This window comes from Phocoena sinus, chromosome 16, assembly GCF_008692025.1.
Source record: "Phocoena sinus isolate mPhoSin1 chromosome 16, mPhoSin1.pri, whole genome shotgun sequence".
Taxonomy (NCBI): domain Eukaryota; kingdom Metazoa; phylum Chordata; class Mammalia; order Artiodactyla; family Phocoenidae; genus Phocoena; species Phocoena sinus.
Genome location: NC_045778.1, coordinates 55,246,490 through 55,266,898, shown reverse-complemented (window position 1 = coordinate 55,266,898; position 20,409 = coordinate 55,246,490). Strand labels below are relative to the sequence as shown.

At 42.0% G+C, this 20,409-nt stretch overlaps 1 protein-coding gene across 8 annotated transcripts in view; it reads right to left on the bottom strand.

Moving 5' to 3' along the window:
* The window catches only part of R3HCC1L (R3H domain and coiled-coil containing 1 like), a 76,535-nt gene extending 63,866 nt beyond the window's left edge, over positions 1-12,669 (bottom strand). For 4 of the 8 annotated variants that reach the window (XR_004346140.1, XM_032607910.1, XM_032607907.1 and 1 more), the window contains exon 1: positions 12,574-12,653. The gene's annotated coding sequence lies outside the window, so the exon portion shown is untranslated. Of the gene's footprint in view, positions 1-12,252; positions 12,533-12,573 lie in introns of those variants that run through there. The other 4 variants (XR_004346139.1, XM_032607905.1, XM_032607906.1 and 1 more) reach the window with 3 other exon arrangements.
* Between the last annotated feature and the right edge of the window lie 7,740 nt (positions 12,670-20,409).

Sequence of the window (20,409 nt, the reverse complement as noted above, 5' to 3'; positions counted from 1 at the left end):
TACACAGGGGAATAGGTCTGTACCTTACTCTCAAACAGTTCAAGAAACAAATATGGCAGGTTGGGGGGAAGAGACGGAGAAAGGAAATACAGTAAAGTGGCAACATTTGGGGTATCTGGGTAAATTTTTTGTTCATTCTTGTAATTTTCTGTAGTGTGAAATAATGTCAACATAAACTAAACAGAAAAAAGATGTTAGCACAGTACCTGGCACATAAATCAAATACATAAATCAAAACAAAGAAAGACACGGGATATGGAAAACAGGATATCCAACACAAGAGAGAAGTGAAGGAATATTGGTGAATGGGAATTCCAGGATGCTAACTGTGAACTAGAAGTAGAATGCAACCATTTCAGATTAAAGCTTTGTGACAGAGACAGGCATGTTGAAGGCAGTCATCCCCAGGCTCTCCGCCATAGTACCATCTTTTTAATACAACACAACTACTAGAGGATGTGCTCCACTCAAGCAAGAGGGTAAATGAAGAATGAAGATAAGAGTTCCAACAATATTGGGAATCATACCCAAAACAGAGAAAAGTCTAAGGATGACAACAAAGGAAAATCATCCCAGGAAAAGAGCTGTGCAGCAGGCCCAAACAGTAGGCTCAGACAGGAGGACAAAGAAAGTCTCCAGAAGAGAAATTTCCAAGAATTTTTTTAAAAAAGAAAGAAAAATTGAAATGACAGATTACTGTCACTTACCTTGTGGAAAACTGCACTTAGAGGCCACTATTTAAGACACTATAAGCAAATAAAATTTGCACAGACATAATGTAAACACAACATTAACTATTTGATTTAACCAAATATTGTAACAGAAACTGGGAGGCCAGGGGAGGAGTAGCAGTGGTGACTGTGGTTTAAGAACAATAAAACAGGGCTTCCCTGGTGGCACAGTGATTAAGAATCCGCCTGCCAAGGCAGGGGACACGGGCTCGAGCCCTGGTCTGGGAAGAACCCACATGTCACGGAGCAACTAAGCCCGTGCGTCACAACTACTGTATCTGCGCTCTAGAGACCGTGAGCCACAACTACTGAGCCTGCGTGCCACAACTACTGAAGCCCGCGCACCTAGAGCCCGTGCTCTGCAACAAGAGAAGTCACTGCACCGCAACGAAGAGTAACCCCTGCTCGCTGCAACTAAAGAAAGCCCGCGCGCAGCAACGAAGACCCAATGCAGCCATAAATAAATAAATAAATAAATTTATAAGAACAATAAAACTTTATCATAACAGAAACACAACATATAATGAATAAATTGGTGAATCAAAAGACAGCATTACACACATATTATTTTAAAATACGGAGATTTGTAAATGCCAGAAGGAACAGCTTAAGGAATTGAAAGTGGTTACCTTTAGGGAGAGGACTAGAGAGAATGGGCAGGAATGACACAGTAACTATTCACTGTATTTTGTTATAAACCCTTTTTAAACTACATCTATTTTAAACTATATGTCTGTTGACAAAATATAAATAGCAACATATGAATTTCTTATCTTAAATATATTGTTCATCATTCAAACATATAAAAATAAAACATTTTCAATTGAAAGGGACAAAAATCCTAGGGAAAACATAGTCTCCTTTTTGTTAGAAGACCGTCATATTTCCAACACTAAAAGAACATAAACATACAAAATATAGAAGCTTTAAAAATAAAAAAAAAAACTCTAAAGCAAATAATTACCAATTTAGTGGATAGAATTCAATCATGGTAATACTAGGAAGATTGTAGGTTACTTACAAATTGATTAATGATCAGGACAGTGCAAATAACACATTTAATTAAATATGCTCATTTATCTATTTTGGGAAGTATTAACAGCAGTGAGAGAGAGTGGTAATATAAAAGGACAGAGACAGATTAAAAACAGTGGCCCAAAACAACCAAATTGGAGAGTGGATAGAAGGCTAGGTAAATTAGAAGCTGAAAACAAATAAAGAAAGATATCAGAGGCTTAATTATCATCAATTTTACTGCATGCTGCTGCCATATGAAGAAATTCTGGCAAACACTAATGTTAAGTGAGAAGATATATACATGTATATGTCACACGTATATATACATACCCATAATCTTTTTCATTATAAGAGACTGATAATCCTAATTAAGTAGGGATTCATGAAGGGATTATACCCTAAAAATAAAGTACTGTTGATGCAATCTGATAAGAGTAGTTTCATACTCATAGTTTCGCCAAGTACTGAAACTCTTATCAAGGATTACCAATAATGAATTAAACTATCCTAAAGACAATTAACTCTGTTATCTACCTGATAGTCCTCATCTAGCTACCCTTGGATTATCCTTATTGTTCCTGTTTTTTCCTCCCAGGCACTGACCGTTCAAAATAGTTTACATTTCCCAACCTCTCCTGCAGGAAGATGTGGCTATGTGACCAATGGAATATGAGCAAAAGTGGTACATATAACTTTTAGGAAGTATCCTTAAAGGGAGGGAGATATGTTCTTCTCTTCCTCCTTTCTGTTGGTTCGAACGTGGATGAAAAGGCTGGAACTCCAACAGCCATCTTAGACCATCAAGTGAATCCATGCACAGTGGAGCAACAACATGACACCATGACAGTCCTAGACTACTTCTGGAATTCATGACATCAAGAGAAATGAAATCTATCATGCTTAAGTCTCTGTTATTTGGTTGCAAACAAGTCTAATCCTAATTAATATAACCTCTATACTAATGAACACTCCTTGTTTTCTTTTGTTCTCTAAACAATCTTCCACTGCCCTTCTGCCGGCTCGTTTTCTGCCTCCCACTCCCTTACTATGAATATTCCCCAATATTCCATCCTTGGTCTTTTCTGCTCTCCTCTCACTAAGTTCTAGGTCAAACATTCTATAAAACCTCATCACTATATGTCTGATCATTTATTTGAGCTCTACTTCTATCTCCAGCTGTCTATCATTCCATTTGTACAAGACATAATTAAACAGGAACACAAGTGATTTTTAAAACAAAAAAGATAAATAGCCAAAGTGGTGGTGGTAGCAGTAGTGGTAGTTGTTGTGATGGTAATAAACAGCTAATATTTACTGAGCTCTTAATATTTGCCAGGCATTGTTCTAAGAGCTAACCCTCACAATAATCCTATGAAGTAGGGCATATTATCACCATTTGAGACCCAGACAAGTTAAGTAACTCAATACACAGAACTAATGCACTAAAGAGATCATTCAAATCTAGGCTTCCAGAACCCACCCTCTTAACCAGCATGCACTAGCACCTTTTCTAAGGATGCTGTCACAGCTTTTTAAGGTTGTCCTCATTAACGATGACAGTTATTTAAATATCCACCATGGTAATAAATTTCATGTCTCTGCAGATTAACTTTTAGGAAGTGTGAAATATCACTTAGAAATAACAATGGTAGATCAGATGAGTGATCAAGCAAGATAATACTCTTGGGCACAAAAGATATGACCATCAAGTAATGAGCCTGGTTTTCTTATATGGTTCTACTGGTTCTGAAAGCAGTTCCAAAAGACAAATTCCAAAGAATACTTATTTGCTAAAATAAATGCATGGTCTTAAAAATGGATTACTTTCAAAGGGACAGCATTCATTTATATTATTAAGTTCTTTATTTTTAAAGCACCAGATTTTTTCAACTGCCACTCAAATTATCCAATACCTAAAACTTGTATTAGCAGTTGAACTCATTATCTTTCTCCCTAGACCTATCTGAGATCCTTTCTCAGATAATGTCATTATCAAGACACCACAACAGGGACTTCCCTGGTGGTCCAGTGGTTGGGACTTCGCCTTCCAATACAGGGGGTGCACGTTCAATCCCTGGTCAGGGAGCTAGGATCCCGCATGCCTCGAGGCCAAAAAACCAAACATTAAAAACCAGAAGCAGTACTGTAACGAATTCAATAAAGACTTTAAAAATGGTCCACATCAAAATAGATCTTTAAAAAAAAGACACCTGGGGCTTCCCTGGTGGCGCAGTGGTTGAGAGTCCGCCTGCCGATGCAGGGGACACGGGTTCGTGCCCTGGTTTGGGAGGATCCCACATGCCGCGGAGCAGCTAGGCCCATGAGCCATGGCCGCTGAGCCTGCGCGTCCGGAGCCTGTGCTCTGCAAACAGGAGAGGCCACAACAGTGAGAGGCCCGCGTACCGCAAAAAAAAAAAGACACCACAATACACTTGATTTGTCAGGCTCAAAACTTTGAGGTATTCCGACTCTTTCAGCTTTTCTAACCCCATTCTTATTCCTCTTCCTTCACAAGAGCTATCATGTTTTCTATTTCCATATTATTCCATGATTGTCCTATTGAGATACCCTACAGCCACTCCCTGCTTGAGGTTATCCCACAAAGCTACCAGGACAACCTTTCTCAAATACTGTTTTAATCATATGACTTTCAACAAAAATACCATCATCTATAGGATCAAATCTAAGTTCTTCAGCCTAGCCTCAAAGCTTCCCATTAATTCTTCATTACCCCCACAGACATGTAAACCTGACAAATCACATCTCTTTACTACTCATCATCATTAGTAAAATCAAACCTTCCATTTGTGCAATATTTTTAAAATACCCTTTTTGTCTCATTCAGTTCACATATATTGTACTTTTTGGCTTCTAACGTCTCATCACCCTATGTGGAATTTTCTTCTGTCCTCTCAAGTCAATTTGTCATTCTATCACTTCCTTCAAGATCCTCCTCTTCCATGAAGGCCTAATAACCTCAAATAGATACTGCTATATTTTGCATTCCTCAACATACAGTTCATCTAGTAGAATGCGAAGAATTGCAAAGATTGACCGGACCATGTAACAAAACAGACAGCCCAGAAATAAACCCACACTTATATGGTCAATTACTCTATGACACTGGAGGCAAGAATACACAGTGGGGAAAATATAGTCTCTTTAATAAATGATGTTGGGAAAACTGGACACCCACATGCAAAAGAATATAACTTGACCTCTTTCTTACACCAAATACAAAAATAAACTCAAAATGGATTAAAGTCTTAAATGTAAGACCTGAAACCATAAAACTGCTAGAAGAAAACACAGGCAGCATGCTCTCTGACATCAGTCTTAGCAATATTTTTTCGGATCTGTTTCCTTGGGCAAGGACAACAAAACCAAAAATAAACAAATGGGACTACATCAAACTCAAAAGCTTTTGCAAAGCTTTTGCAAAGCATCAGCAAAATGAAAAGGCAACCTGCTGAATGGGAGAAGATATTTGCAAATGATATGTTCGATAAGGAGTTAATATCTAAAATATATGAAGAACTCGTACAACTCAATGTCAAAGATTTCACAGCCACCATGCTGTGAAGAAGCCCAATTAGCCTATGTGGAGAGACCATATGTAGGTATTCCAGGGGACAGTCAACTTCAATCATGAGGCACATGAGTGGAGAAGGCTCCAGATTCTAGTTTCCAGCCACAAAATTACCACCAGCTTTCAAGCCTTTCTAGCTAAGGTTCATCAAGCCATCTCCACACTGCCCTGTCTGAATTCTGGCAGAATCCATAGCATAATAAAATGCTGTTTTATTGATACATCACTAAATTTCAGAGTAGCTTGCTACATAACGAAAGCTAACCAGAAAAAGCACCCTTTTCCTAGTTCAGTAACTTCATATTAAACACACACACACACACACACACACACACACACACACACACACAGCCTAAAATCAAGCTTTTCTCAACATTAAGGAAGATCCAGTCTGCCGATGAGAAATTGGACAGAACTATTTAAATAGGAAAGTTTCTAATTAGAGAACTTAACAATTCATCTCAAATATATTCTGAGTACTTACTATATGTAAGACACTTGGTTAGTCTAAAACACAAATATGAATAACAGATAGCCTAGTTATTAATCTAACCTAGGGAGGTAGGAAATAAAAATAGGTACACAAATACTACAGTTTATGGAAGTACCTAAGTGCCAAAATAGGAATATAAAGTTAACTCCACCACAAATAGTTAATTTAAAAATGATTTTGGGGACTTCCCTGGTGGCACAGTGGTTAAGAATCCACCTGCCAATGCAGGGAACACGGGTTCGAGCCCTGGTCTGGGAAGATCCCACATGCCACGGAGCAACTAAGCCCGCGTGCCACACTACTGAAGGCCGTGCGCCTAGAGCCCATGCTGTGCAACGAGAAGCCACCACAATGAGAAGCCCGCAACCAAGAGTAGCCCCTACTCGCCACAACTAGAGAAAGCCCACATGCAGCAATGAAGACCCAACGAAGCCAAAAATTAATTAATTAATTTTTAAAAAATGATTTTGGACTTATAAACAGCTTTTTGGTTCTGTTAGGAAAGAAGAACTTTAATAAATACCTAAAAAAAAAGACTGTAAGTAAACATGAAAAATGCAGGCCTCATTATGTGTTGCTTAGATTGCGAGATTATGAGTTTTGTTGTTCTTTAAATTTTTCTGGATCTCCCAAGTTTTCTACAGTAAGCATATATTAGATATTTTTAAGAAAAAATATTTCTAAAAAAGAAAATAATCATTTTATTTCATTTTTTAAAATGTGTTTAAACTATACTATGAAGCGGTCAAGTAAGTAGTCAACAAGCCTGTAACAAAAGTTGGCTTGGTGTTTATATGTTTAATATGCAAAATAAAGTTAGTGTTTAAGGGAAAATTTTAGTGTAATAAAAACTGCATAAACATGTTACTTGATTTACTATTAATATCTGCATTTCTTCCCTTTCCTGGCTAATTACAAATGTCTACAAGATCTCCCCAAATAACAGACAAAAACTAACTCAATAAGCTCCCATCTCTTGGTCATGCCCTCCTGGTTGTTCCCCCTCATAGTCTCTCTTTCTCCAGCTCCCTCCCTGCATCCACCTGTCATTTCTAAGTCAGCCCTTCTCTCTACATCTCTGATTACCCTTCTTTCTAACTCTAAATGCCTCAGTCTGACTGTCCCTCTGTGTTTCCAATGTCCCCTCTCTATCTCTGACTGACCCTAACTCTCTGCCTTTGGTGTGTGTGTATTCCTCTTTCTATCTCTCCTAAGTGACCCACCCCAGTGTGTGTGTTTTCCCCTCTCAGACTCTGCCTTTCTATAAGTCTCTCCCCTATAGTTACCCCATTTCCAAGAAATTCTTGTTAACTTTTCCCTCTAATCTTTATAAATAAGCAGGCTTGATATTATTAACTCTATTTTACAGATGATAAAGAAAAACAAACAGGATTATTGGTATAAATTTGAGAGGTGAAGATTTAAATCCAAGTGCTTCCCTTCTTTCTTTAATACTCTTCTGGTATTCCGTGGCAAAGAACTTGAAGCAGCCCAGATGCAAGCCAGTATTAACACTACACATATTTTTTCCTTAGAGGCAAACCTGATATTAAGGAGCACCACACACCATTTGCCCATATTTTTGCCTCTTCACCAGGTTAAACAGTCATGAACTGTCAGCCACTTGCCCATTCCAGAAATCCATTATCATATGCACAGGTTAACCCGTGTTATTTGGGAACCTCAGAATACTAGACACCAGAACCTGCTGTTTCCAACAGTGTTTCTCTGCTTGTCTGTTTTTATCCCTAGTCCAAAACCAGCCATGTTTGACTTAAAAAAAAAAAAAAAAAAAGAGATACAGGAGGGACAATAGATAGTAATGAAACTGAAGAGCAAATTGGAAGAATGAAAAACTAGACAGAAGGCTAGCATGAGATCGTGAAAAATACACACCACAAACTGGTAGAAACTGGTCCATGTTTTTACTGAGAGGAGAAAATCCTCTTCAAATGCAGGCTTACCACTGCAAAGCAATACCCTATAACTTCTCTCCTATCTAAACCTCTGACAACTGGAATTTCTCTGTAATTCAATAAGCTCTTACGAGTTACCGGGGCTTCATCCATCCTACTGGGCTCATTAACAGAACACTCTAAATGTTTTTCCCCACTAGGTAAGAGCACATTTTCGGTGGGTGGCATAGTAGAAGTAGGGTTCCCCTTCAAGACATGAACAGCCTAGTTCCATTTCTTCTCACTTCTCCTGTGGGTGGGAAGCCTGCAACCAATACAATTCAACAACTAAAAGAAACGTCTAAATTATAGTTCAGGTTAGTGACTGTCAAAGATCATCCTACAGGTCACCAGTTTTATACATAGTGTGACGGCTAGTCTTGTATTATAGGTTTATAATTAAAAATATATACTTGTACTTCTGCCACTAGTTCATTTACTTCTACTATATCTAATGAGTGCACAGGTGCCAAATCAACAATATACCAGTCTTATCATTCATTCTGGTGAGATATTTTGTGAACACTGAGCTTATGGAGCTAATGAGGACAGGGTCACAGATTCAAAATTATTAGCCAATTAATTTTGCTGTTTCTCAGGGTTCAATGGTCACAGTCAACAAACTTAACCTTGACTAACAAAAAAATACAGTGATCATGTGAAGCATTTTGGGAATGAATATATATGTATCACCAAAATTCATGACTGTAAGAAAAAATATAATAATAAAATTAAATATAGTAATAATACGATCTTTCACTAAGCCTGAAAATGGGTCTACCTTCCAAAAACTCAAGTAAAAACCAATCAAGAACAAAAATGTTTAAGACATAAAGGAAAAAATAACACATTATAGCACACAAAGTAGATTTTAATGGAAATGACTCTCTACTGTCATAGTTTATACACAAGTCTGTAGTAAAAAAAAATAGTTATCTTGCTGATTCTTAACTATAGGTCAGGATGAAACTGGCAAAGCAGAGTCAGGGAAAACTACATCAAAAAAGACAGTAAAGGAAACATTTGCATGTGCAGACATCTTGTAGTCAACACAGCATCTGAAGGAATGAAAAGTAAACATTTCAATTCTTAACTCTAAGACTTTGCTTTGACCAACACATCAGTTTTCTCTATTAGGCACTCCTCCTTGGTTTCTCTGAACTCTCACTCCTTACAGATACACACACACACCAGTGCCACCATCAGCACCTGTCACTAAGTGTTTCCACTTTCAAAAATGACGGTCACCAAATCTTCTGGACACTACCCACTAGAATGAACTTTTACAGTCAAATACTCTGGCTTTAAAAAAAAGAAAGGTGGGGAGGATGGGGAACTAACAAAAAATGCTCTGTAAAACTCTGTCCTACATAAATCACAGACAGATCTTTTTTGATCCACCTCCTAGAGTAATGGAAATAAAAACAAAAATAAACAAATGGGACCTAATGAAACTTCTGCACAGCAAAGGAAACCATAAACAAGACAAAGACAACCCTCAGAATGGGAGAAGATATTTGCAAATGAAGCAACTGACAAAGGATTAATCTCCAAAATATACAAGCAGCTCATGCAGCTCAATATCAAAAAAACAAACAACTCAATCCAAAATTGGGCAGAAGACCTAAATAGACATTTCTCCAAAGACACACAGGTTGCCAACAAACACATGAAAAGATGCTCAACATCACTAATCATTAGAGAAATGCAAATCAAAACTACAATGAGGTATCACCTCACACCAGTGAGAATGGCCAGCGTCAAAAAATCTACAAACAATAAATGCTGGAGAGGGTGTGGAGAAAAGGGAACCCTCCTGCACTGTTGGTGGGAATGTAAATTGATACAGCCACTATGGAGTATGGAGGTTCCTTAAACAACTAAAAATAGAACTACCATGTGACCCAGCAATCCCACTCCTGGGCATATACCCAGAGAAAACCATAATTCAAAAAGAGTCATGTGCCGCAATGTTCACTGTAGCTCTATTTACAATAGCCAGGACATGGAAGCAACCTAAGTGTCCATCGACAGGTGAATGGATAAAGAAGATGTGGCACATATATACAATGGAATATTAATCAGCCATAAAAAGAAACAAAACTGAGTTATTTGTAGTGAGGTGGATGGACCTAGAGTCTGTCATACAAAGTGAATAAGTCAGAAAGAGAAAAACAAACACCGTATGCTAACGCATATATGTGGAATCTAAAAAAACGGTACTGATGAACCTAGGGGCAGGGCAGGAATAAAGACGCAGATATAGAGAACGGACTTGAGGACAAGGTGGGGGTGGGAGCTAGGACGAAGTGAGAGAGTGACATGGACATACATACACCACCAAATGTAAAACAGATAGCTAGTGGGAAGCAGCCACATAGCACAGGGAGATCAGCTCAATGCTTTATGACCACCTAGAGGGGTGGGATAGGGAGGGAGGGAGGGAGGGTCAAGAGGGAGGGGATATGGGGATATATGTATATGTATAGCTGATTCACTTTGTTGTACAGCAGAAACACAACATTGTAAAGCAATTATACTCCAATAAAGATGTAAAAAAAAAAACAAAAACTCTGTCCTAGTAAATAGTCAATATCTAAGTCATAAACACAGATAACTGTTCAGACAGAAAACTGCATTCTTACTATGGGTTACAAATGAAGCACCAGTCCAACAGCACACCCCAACAACATGAGCATTTTGGAAACCTCTAAAAGTAAAACATAGCCTAATATAATCTTTAGATAAAATGCAATTGCTTAAAAAAATTGAGGGCTTCCCTGGTGGCGCAGTGGTTGAGAGTCCGCCTGCCAATGCAGGGGACACGGGTTCGTGCCCCGGTCCGGGAAGATCCCACATGCCACGGAGCAGCTGGGCCTGTGAGCCATGGCCACTGAGCCTGCGCGTCCGGAGCCTGTGCTCCGCAACGGGAGAGGCCACAACAGTGAGAGGCCCACGTACCGAAAAAAAAAAAAAAAAAAAAATTTAAAAAAAACAACCCTGCAATCTGAGCACTTCTACTTACAGCTTTTTTTTTTAAGTTTATCAGTTAAGGATAACTATCCTCATTTTACAAACAACAACAAAAAAGAAATGGAATCCCAAGAAAATACTTTACCCAAAATTATCATCGTCATTTTTTACCATCATCATAGTCATCAATTACAACAGCAACAAAATAATGAGCACGTACTCACTCCAACACTACTTTATATTCACATCTCATTTAATCCTTATAGACAGACACCTTGTGAGGTAAATGCTATCATCTCCATTTTAGAAATTAGTAGACAGGCTTAGAGAGGAGAAATAATTTGCCAAAAGTCATAAACTAGAAGTCACAGCACTGGGATTTGAACTCAAATTTGTTCAACTTTGTATATTCAACTAAGTCACTGTACTGCCATCCTCTTTGTTTTTAGAACCACATTCAGGTATTCTTCAACCAATGATTGCAGAATAAATACAAGATTACCTCATTACTATATCTCCAAACCCACAAAAAGTTGTTTGTAAAATCCTCTCTCTCTACAAGGGGAAAAATAGAGAGTCTCAGAGCTGAACAGCCAGAATAAAAACTAGGCTGGAATATTGGCTGTTTAGATTCTGAATTCTAACTGTAAGGTAACACAGACTCTGAACACATATACCTAGGGAGGTGAAAATAACCCCAATATTTCTTGTTTCAGCTAGTATACACAGGATAGGGGTACCGTATTACAATCAGAGCTAGGTTTAGTACAAGCAGTATCTGAAAACGGGGAAGAGACAGCAGACCATCTGGAGACAGGCATCAGCTTAGCGCATGTGAGGAACATTAAGCGCTCTCTGGGATACTCGTACCTGTGTAGCACTGAGGAAAGGACGGCTATAACAAAGCAAAAGAGGAGCGAGAGAGAGAGAGAGAGAGAGAGAGAGAGAGAGAGAGAGAGAGAGAGAGAGAGAGAGAGAGAGAGTGAGAGTGTGTGTAGACAGAAAGACAGTGAGCTTGCTGTATTTGAAACGTGCTTTCTCGCTCATGTCACTTCTGCTGAACCCCATAACACCGCAAGGCAGGCAGGCCAAAGACGATTACCCCCATTTTTCGGACTGGGAAAACGAGGCTGCGGTAAATGTGCTACAAAGGACCACAAATCTAGCAAGTGACATACCCGAAACTCCTCCCAGCACGTCAGATTCCAAATCCCGTGCTTCTTCCCTACTCAACCCTGAGAGGAGGCTTTACTGACAAAGAAAACTTTAAAAATCGGACCTGGAGTTTTCCGAGGGCGGCCCAAGAAAACCAGGAAGTACACCCTCTCTACTAGACTGCTCACTCCCAGCCGACAGCCCGGGGCTCCCTGGCAGCGCGGCAGACTCGCTCCAGAGAAATCGCCGGCAGCCCCGGGGTCGTCTCGGGCGGCCCCCGCCGTCCACAGCCCCGTACCCCTGGGGAGAGAAAGGGGTCGCCACGTCCCCGCTCAGTACCTGTTGAAACCAGGAAAGGAACGGCCCCTCCGCAGACAGTAACTGGGGAGAGGGCCCCAAGCGAGCACGCAGCCCTGGGAAGTAAAAAGGGCCTTGAGAGGGTCCCCAGCAACCCAGGGCCCGCTGGGGTCGAAGGGCGGGAGCTTCCCAGTAACCTCCGCCCCAGGAGGGGGCCGGCCCCACGCCTCACTTGAGAAGAAAAACACCGATAACAAAGGGGAAAGAAAGCTTGTGCCAAGTGTGGAGAAAGAAGTGGAAGCAACGAGCCCCAGTCTGGTGTGCGGCGAGAGGGAGGGACAAGGACGCGCAGCGGATCTTTACCGGCGGCACAGTCGATCCCCGCATCCGCCGCCTCCTCAAAGTTCCAGCTCTTCCGCTCGCGCCGTCGGGGCGCACGCCAGGCCTCAGCTCCGCCCCCCCCCCCAGCGCCGCGGGGCCTTCTGGGGGCTGTAGTTTCCGCGAGGCCGGCCTCCGCGGGCCGCCTCCCGGTCACGTGGGAGGAGGAGGCAGTCAAAGTGGCGCGAGAGGGCAGATGTTTGCGATCCCGTCTGCTCAACCCTTCCCCTACCTGTTAGCTGTAAACGGGCTCAAATCTCCTCACATACAGCTCAATCATACCATCCCTCCTCTTTCCACAGATAAGTTTCTTGAAAAAATTAGTCTAAACTTGCTGTCTCCGCTTCCTTCGTCCTCTACCCAGCAGCTTCTGCCCCCACAGAAAGTGGTCTTGTTGCCACCACTCATGTCATCTAACTTAAGCTTTAGGCACCATTTGACGCTGTTGGACACTATCACTTATTTTCTGACACTATTCAGGTTTTCCTTCTTCCTCTCCGGTCATTCTTCTCAGTCTCCTTCAACAATTCTTTTTCTAACCTGCTTCTTAAATATTAGTGTTCACAAGAATTCTTGGAGAACACTAATATTTAAGTGTCCCACAGGCATCTCAAATGTAGCAATTTCAAAGTGACTCTTCCCTCCTCCCTATTCACTAATATTCACTCCAACCTTCAACCTAGATTCCTCCCTCTGTCTCACTCCTTCATCCACTTATGTCCAAATGGGCACCAAATTGTGTAGATTCTATGTCCTGAGTATCTCTTGAATCTGCTCCCTCTTCACACCACTGCCAGAGATTTAACTCAGACCCGTCTCATTTCTTACCTGGTCACAGTGTGGGCTTCCTTACTGGTCCCAGCACTTCAGCACCTCTTGAGTCCTCCCTACTGCCATCAGGCCTATTTATGCAGCCAGCAAAAATTAATCATATCACACTTTTGGTTAAAGCATTTAAAGGATCCACTTGATTGGCTTTGGGAAGAGAAATGGAAGTGAATCTCCTAAGTGGTTTTTACAAAATATGGACACCAGCCCCACTACTTACTCTCCATCCTTACACATGTTGTGGTTCGGAGGTTCAGAGAAGAGAGATTTATAGCAGATCTTATTTCAGGGTAGGTGGATATCGGCATGTTTTAAACATTCCCCAGATAATTCAGTCATTCAGCAAGATGTATTTGGTTGATGCTATATACCAGGCTTTGTGCTGAGTACTGAGAAAATAATAGTGAACAAGACAGTCCCTGCCCTTGTGGAGTTGATGGTCTCTTGGAAGAGATAGATATTAATCAAATGATCCCATACCAAAAAAATGAAACCAACAAAAACAAAACCCCACAATTACCAGCTGTGAATTATGCAGGAATTATTATGCAGGAAAAGTAATCAATTCCTTTCCCTTTCCCTCTGCCACCCACCCTATGGTGTGAATCAGCATATCAAACAAAGCCTGTCAGGAGCTAATCTCCTCCCACTGCCTCCTATATACTTCTAGATTTACCGAAATGCTGAACTGCATAAATTGTTCCTCTGTTTGGAAAACCCTTCCCTTTCTCCCTTGACTAACTTCTGTCTTACTCTGCTGCATTCGAAGCAAACCAGTAGAATACCAGGCTCATGGAAGGATTTTCTGAGGATTGGACTACGTCAGGTGATAACTCCCGGGCAAGCAGAGATGAGCTAGCTGAGTAGAGGAGCCAGGCACATTTGAACATGGGCTACTGGCAGCAGGGCTGTGTTAGCCACTTTGGAGGCAAAGGGCCTGAGCCAACATACCCAACCTTCAAAACACAAATCAAGTGTCACCTCCTCCAGGAAGCCTTTGCTGAGCTCTCCCAGGATGAACTAATTGTTCTTTCCTGGGTTCTCATTGCACCCATGCTGACCTCTCTTTCAGTGATAGGCTAGAGCCAGCTCATTCCAGCTTTGAAAAGCTGTTTAATATTCAGGAATATTACAAGTCCGTTTTTAAACCATTGGTAACTTGAAATCAGCTGTGATGGGAGTATTTACACCACCATGGAAATCAGCAAATGACAAATCAGGGGGGTTTTGTTTGTTTGTTTGCTTTTGAGCATCAGTTTACCAGCATATCACTGCCTGTGTCTCAAAATGCATCTCTACACTGTATTGTAGTGATTACTCCCATGTGAGAGACAAATTCTTTGTAACGACTTCATTTAGCAAATATTTTTTGATATTTATCACTGTGCACCTGAGACTAGCAAAATGCTGAAGGGATTTACAGTGAAGAACAAACAAACATGGTCCCTACTGTTATGGAGCTTACAGTCTAGCAGATATGACAGAATGTAAACAAAGAACTGTGTGCTTACAAATTGAGCTGGGCTGCTTTGTTGTAGAACATACTGGCAATGAGTGGCGGTGGACATAGAATACTATGCTACTTTAACAAGGTGGTCCAGGAGGGCTTCTCTGAGGAGGTGACATTTCCAGTGAGCACTGAAGGATGAGAAAGAGATGATCAAGGGGAGAACCAGGGAATCAGTGTTCCAGCCAAAGGGATGAGACCACACAAAGAATGAGCTAGGCTGTTTGAAGGACAGTATGGTCAGTTTTGTGGAATGGTGTGAAAGGTAATTTTATGTGTCAACTTGACTGGGCCACTGAGTGACCAGATCAAACATTATTTCTGGGTGTGTCTATGAGGATGTTTCCAGATGAGATTAGCATTTGAGTGGGTGGACTCAGATAAGTAGCTTATTTGCCCTCCCTAATGTGGGTGGGCATCACCCAATCTGCTGAGGGTGTGAATAGAATAAAAAAGGGAAAAGGGAGGAGTCCTTCCCTTCTTGCCTGCCTGCTTGAGCTGGGACATCAGTCTGTTGGTATTCTTCTGCCCTCAAACTGGGATTTACACCATCGGCTCCCTGGTTCTCAGGCCTTCGGACTTGGACTGGAATTACACCACTGGCTTTCTGGGGTCTTCAACTTGCAGACAGCAAATTATGGGACTTCTCAGCCTCAATAAGATCACATGAGCCAATTCCTCACAATAAATCTCCTTTTATATATGCATATATACACACACATACATATATACAGCTATATAGGAGATATATATTTATCCTATTTATATACACATATGTAGGAGATACATATATATCCTATCGGTTCCTATTTCTGTGAAGAATCCCTGACTCATACAGATGGCAAGAGTGTGGGTTGAGTGATCCAGATGACGTGACAAGGTAATTAGGACCAGATGTGCACAGCCTTGAGGACATGATGAGGACCCTGGACTAAATTATAGCCAACAAAATGTTTAAACAAGGGGGTAATGTTATCTGATTGACATTTTTATACAGTCACTCTTGCTTTTGTTTGGAAGACCAGAGTAGAAGTAGAAGCCCATTTGCTGCAGTAGTCTAGGTAAGAAATTATAAAATGAAGGGCTGGCAGTGAAAAAGGTGGGTGGTAGACTTCCCTGGTGGCACAGTGGCTAAGAATCCGCCTGCCAATGCAGGGGACACGGGTTCGATCCATGGTCCGGGAAGATCCCACGTGCTGTGGAGCAACTAAGCCCATGTGCCACAACTACCAAGCCTGTGCTCTAGAGCCGGAGAGCCACAACTACTGAAGCCCGCGGGCCCTAGGGCCTGCGTGCTGCAGCTACTGAGCCCACATGCCGCAACTACTGAAGCCCGTGCACTCTAGGGCCCATGCTCCGCAACAAGAGAAGCCACCGCAGTGAGGAGCCTGTGCACCACAACGAAGAGTAGCCCCCGCTTGCCGCAGCTAGAGAAAGCCTGCGCCCAGCAACGAAGACCCAACGCAGCTAAAAAATAAAAATAAATAAAAATATTTTTAAGTTAAAAAAAATGTTTTAAAGACTTAAAAAGAAAAGAAAAAAGTTAAGTGGACTTGACATATATTTTGCAGTTTGAGTCTACAAGACTTGCTGATGATTGAACGTTAGGGGAGGATGGGCTGGTGAAGGAAAGAGGACGCAAGGGCAGAAATTGTTTACATTCATCTCCATATCCTCAGCCCCTAGATTGGGCCTGGCACATAGTAGGTGTTCAGAAACCGGGTGTTGAATAAATGCAGCCATTCTATGAGCTGAGCTCTGTGCCCTATCACTATCACCTTGCTTCACACAGGGCCTCTACGAGCCCATATACTACTTTGTGCAAATTAGAATAAAGTGTCCCTTTCTCCAGGTGGACCCTGTCCATCACCAGGGTGCACAGATTGATGAGCAGAGTGTGGGCTACATTTCAGCCCCCACTTACCCCCTCAGTTGGCACCCTTGTGCACTGCATAGTCTGTAAAACCACATATGGCAGCCCTGGCTTAACATCCCTGGGAGACGGTTTTGTGAAATTAATCCTAGTATTCATGGGGAGAATTTGAGGTCCAGGGAAAGGAAGCTTCCTGCCTGGGGTCGCCAGAGCTGCTGCTGTGACTGAGATTCAAACCTTTGCCCTCTTAATCCCTGTGGGCTCTTTAGCTTTGGAGCCACACTGTCTCTTCCAAATCACTCAGCCCATCAATAAAGAGCTAAACTCAAAATGGTAACTTTGCCTCCTTGAGTTTCTCATCTGTCTCAGTTACTATTGTTAGAGTATTTTACATTTACATAGCATCCAATATGTGCTCGGTGCCTTACAAAATACGATAAAGGAATGTGAAACAAAAGGACCTTGATTTTTTTTTTAACAGAATAAATAAGGAATGGCTGGTTTAAAGGGCCCTTAGCTCTTGGATTAAAATAAACTGTAGTATATTGGTTTAAGGTGATGCTGTAAGCAATACAGAAGAAAATATGCCCATGTGCAAGCTGTTTTTCCTTTGCATGCCTGACCAGAAGAAGAGAGGATATTGGAGCAGCTGGCTTCAGAAATATAAACAAGGGGGATGGGGCGTTAAGGACATAAGGAGGAGAAACACCCTAGAGCAGGAAAAGAATCCTCCCTTTAAGAAATAATAGCGTTTAACACTTAGGTGCTTAATGTGTGCAGGAGCTGTGCTAAGCCCTTTATATGCCTGATCTGAGTCAATCCTCACACAACCCTACAAGGTATCGTCTATTATTACCGTCATTTTAGAGTGGAGGCAGCTGAGAGCCAAGACTGTGCAGCTAATAACTGACAAACCTGACATTTGAACCAAGACAACCTGGCTCTGGAGTCTGAGCTCTCAACCACTAAATTACATCACCTCTCATTCACAATCTCCTGATGCCAGGTCCCCCTCTTTTAGTAGTGTGACCCTTCGGAATCCTTGAGTAACTAATAGAGGATATCTGGTCCTCGGACTCTTGGAGATTCCATGTTGCCTGTCTGTTCAATGATTAGGGCTTGGTCATCTACAGCCTAGCTTCAAAATGGACAATTTGAACAAGGCATATATAAGAGAAGAACTCTGCTGGGGACATTTCACAGTCTCCTTGGAGTTTCAATATCCTCCTAATATAATACTATAATTACCCAGATGGCATGGATGGTGGAGGAGAAAATGTTATTAGGAAAGAGGGACTAAATGAGCCTGCCCCTTGGAAATGTGGGCCCTATTGGTCCCTCCTAACTTGAGAATTCTTTCCTTCAGTGACCTGCAGCCAATAAATGCAGAAGGATCCAAATTTTATTGGGCTTTTGGGCACTTGGTTCCTTCCCTCATGACTAGCATCAGTAAGTGCTACTATCTAGAACTGTATCAGTCTTGGGTGTCAACTGGAGGAAAAATAAGACTTTTTAGGACAATAGGAGGGCAGAGTATCAACCAGACAGCTCCTACGTGATTCATGAGGAAAACATGACAGAGGACTCTGATGAGCAACAATGACTTCAGACCCCAAGCCTTAGTTAGGAGCCCAGAAAAATCTCCCGGCTCTAATTGAAACCACCTTTAAAGGGGCATGGCAGGGCTTCCCTGGTGGTGCAGTGGTTAAGAATCTGCCTCCCAATGCAGGCAACACGGGTTCGAGCCCTTGTCCGGGAATATCCCTCATGCTGCGGAGCAACTAAGCCCGTGCGCTACAACTGCTGAGCCCGCATGCCACAACTACTGAAGCCCGCGCACCTAGAGTTGGTGTCCCGCAACAAGAGAAACCAGCGCAATGAGAAGCCTGCGCACCGCAACGAAGAGCAGCCCCTGCTCACCGCAACTAGAGAAAACCTGCACTTAGCAACGAAGACCCAACGCAGCCAAAAATAAATAAATAAAAATAAATACCTTTATTTAAAAAAAAAGGGCATGGCAGCAACTATTTTTTTTTTGGTTGACTGTCTGCTGTGAGGTCACATATCTGATGCTCTAATCCAACAGCAAGCTGTGCCAGTACCTCCAACACACACACACACACACACACACACACACACACACGACACACACACACGCACACACAATTAGCTTTCCTGCACCAAGCCTATTCTACCCGCCTCTTGACCTCAAGGCTTGTCCGGCTAAACTATCCAAAACCACAATGTCACTTGGAGGGAAGGGCTAGGTCATATTATGTCCATATTCATCCTGATCTGAGGGCAACTTGACTCCTTGGAGCTATAATTGAGAAAATAGTGTAATAACTTCTGTCACTTAGAATTTCCTGGCTCAGCTCTAACTGAGCCAGACATTTACAGCTGGGCTTTAGGTTCCAATGCAACACCATCTGTGCCTTGATTTTAACATTCTCAATACCTACCTCAGGATGTACAGCAAGACACCTCCCACCCCAGGGTGCCATTGGGAACCCCTGGCATGCACAGCACAGAGGCTGTGCTGACCGCTGACTTAGAAGACAAGGCGGTGTGTGTAATAGAACAAACATGAGATCAGGATGGGGAAACTTTCTACTGCTATAAAGCATGTAACCTTGGATAGTCACCAAACCTCAGTTTCCTCACCTATAAAATGGAGACCAACCAAGGCCACCTGCGTCATTGGGTTATCGTGAGGATTAAGCATATAATGGATGGGAAATGGTTTGGTAAACGCTAGAGAGGCAGCAAGGAAAAGGGACGTACACATTACACAAAGTTTTGCTCATAAGGGACAGGGGTGAGTAGGGAACAAAGAGATTTTTTAAATTGCAACACGAATTCTTTTTTCCCTTAGCAGAGTAGTAGGGGCAGAGTGACCCTTTTACAAAATTTCCTTCCCGGCATACAGTCCCTCAGCCCCAGACTCTTTCCCATGGCCCCATAGCACTCAGAGTCATGATCCCTTATCCACAACACCCAGCACAGTGCCTTGCATACAGTAGAACTTGCTAAATATTAGCTAAACAATCATCTTTTCTACTCAGCCGTAGAACACCAAGAATTTGGCTAGACAAGTCACAAAGAGTTACATTCTCAGGGATAACCTAGAATTGGTAACCTGGCCCCTCATCTAGGGCAGTGGGACCCCAAATCGGCTTACTCAAATCAAGAAAGCAAGAAGCCCATTTCCACATAAACAGAACTTGTTGCACTCCAAACTGCCATGCTATTTCACATCCCCCTTCCTTTGTACATGTTCTCCCCTCTGCCTGGAATGCCCTTTCTCTCCTTCCTCCATCTCCACCAGGATCTAACTTGTGTCACCGCCACAAAACTTCCCTAACTTCCCTAGACTAACAAGTCACTTCTGCCTCGTCTGTCCCATGAGCTCTCACACCGCTTGGCTGTAGTACTCCCGACCCAATCATAATGATTTACGTGCGTCTCTACCCCACCAGCACGAGTGTCGTAACTAAGCACAATGCACGGCACATGGGCCCCGCCCTTGCTTATTGGATGAACTTGTCCTCTCTCTGTCCTTTTAGGCAGGTCTGGTAATGCAGAGCCAAGGGTAGAATCAGAGGAAATCAAG